The sequence below is a fragment of the Schistocerca americana genome, chromosome 7, assembly GCF_021461395.2.
Source record: "Schistocerca americana isolate TAMUIC-IGC-003095 chromosome 7, iqSchAmer2.1, whole genome shotgun sequence".
In the NCBI taxonomy this organism is placed as follows: Eukaryota; Metazoa; Arthropoda; class Insecta; order Orthoptera; family Acrididae; genus Schistocerca; species Schistocerca americana.
Window position 1 is genome coordinate 576,928,734 of NC_060125.1, and position 2,140 is coordinate 576,930,873.

Below are 2,140 nucleotides of genomic sequence, written 5' to 3' on the forward strand. Positions count from 1 at the left end.
CGAGCCCTTGGTAGGCCGCTGGAAGGATCTGTCACCACATCTGCACACACAAGTCCGAGGAGGGGTAGGATGAGCTCTGACGCCACGTTCAATCACTTCATAGATGAGTTCGATCGGGTTCAGTCCTGACGAATTGGTGGGCAAACACATCTATCGGAAATCGCCATTGTTTTCCTCGAACGATTCCATCCCAATCCTCGCCTTGTGACGGCGCATTATCTTGTTGAAAAATGCCACTGCCGTTGCGAAACATGATCATCATGAAGGAGTGTAGAAAGTCTGCGACCAGTGTACGATACTCCTGCCCCTCACGATCCCTTGCACGTATTCCACTTCACCCATGAATGCCCTCGTGAATGTTCGAATGTTTCCAAAAAATAGAAGAAGGTATCGAAAATTATCAGACCGCGCAACGCCCTGCCACTACGCCAACGTCCAGTACCGAAGGTCACGTGCTCCTCGGTTGCAGTTGCCGATTTCGTGACGTTAACATTGACACACGCGTGGGTCGTCGGCTGCGGAGGCCCATCATTAGCAGTGTTCGGTGCACTGCGTGTTCACATACACTTTTACTCTGTGTAGCACTAAAGTCTGATGTTACACTACTGGCCATTGAAATTGCTACACCAAGAAGAAATGGAGATGATAAACGAGTATTCTTTGGACAAATATATTGTACTAGAACTAACATGTGATTACATTTTCACGCAATTTGGGTGCATAGATCCTGAGAAATTAGTACCCAGAACAACCACCTCTGGCCGTAATAACAGCCTTGATACGCTTGGATTGGGTGTACAGGTACGGCTGCCCATGCAGCTTCAACACGATACCACAGTTCATCAAGAGTAGTGACAGGCGTATTGTGACGAGCCAGTTGCTCGGCCACCATTCACCAGACGTTTTCAATTGCTGAGAGATCTGGAGAATGTGCTGGCCAGGGCAGCAGTCGAACATATTCTGTATCTACAAAGGCCCGAACAGGACATGCAACATGCGATCATGCATTATCCTGCTGAAATGTAGGGTTTCGCAGGGATAGAAAGGAGGGTAGAGCCACTGGTCGTAACACATCTGAAATGTAACGTCCACTGTTCACAGTGCCGTCAATGCGAACAAGAGGTGACCGAGACGTGTAACCAATGGCACCCCATACCATCACGCCGGGTGATACGCTATTACGGCGATGACGAAAACACGCTTCCAATGTGCGTTCACAGCGATGTCGCCAAACACGGATGCGACCATAATGATGCTGTAAACAGAACCGGGATTCATCCGAAAAAATGACGTTTTGCCATTCGTGCAGCCAGGTTTGTCGTTGAGTACACCATCGCTGGCGCCCCTGTCTGTGATGCAGCGTCATGGGTAACCGCAGCCATGGTCTCCGAGCTGATAGTCCATGCTGCTGCAAACGTCGTTGAACTGTTCGTGCAGATGGTTGTTGTCCTGTAAACGTTCCCATCTGTTGACTCAGGGATCGAGGCGTGGCTGCAAGATCCGTTAGAGCCATGCGGATAAGATGCCTCTCATCTTGACTGCTAGTGATATGAGGCTGTTGAGATCCAGCACAGCGTTCCGTATTTCCCTCCTGAACCCACCGATTCCATATTCTGCTAACAGTCATTGGATCTCGATCAACGCGAACAGCAATGTCGCGATACGATAAACCGCAATCGCGATAGGCTACAATCCGACCTTTATCAAAGTCGGAAAGGTGATGGTACGCATTTCTTCTCCGTACATGGGGCATCACAACAACGTTTCACCAGGCAACGCCGGTCAACTGCTGTTTGTGTATGAGAAATCGGTTGGAAACTGTTCTCATGTCAGCAAGTTGTAGGTGTCGCTACCGGTGCCAACCTTGTGTGAATGCTCTGAAAAGCAAATCATTTGCATATGACAGCATCTTCTTCCTGTCGGTTAAATTTCGCGTCTGTAGCACGTCATCTTCGTGGTGTAGCAATTTTAATGGCCTGTAGTACAGTTCGGCCATAAATCGCCGCCTGTCCTGTTTTACCAGGCTGCCCAGCCTACGACGTCCGAGATCTGTAATCAGTGGTGGCCGACCAACCTCACGACCTATTGACGTGGTTTCACCTTGACTTCGTCACGTGTTGAAAACACTCTCCACAGCACT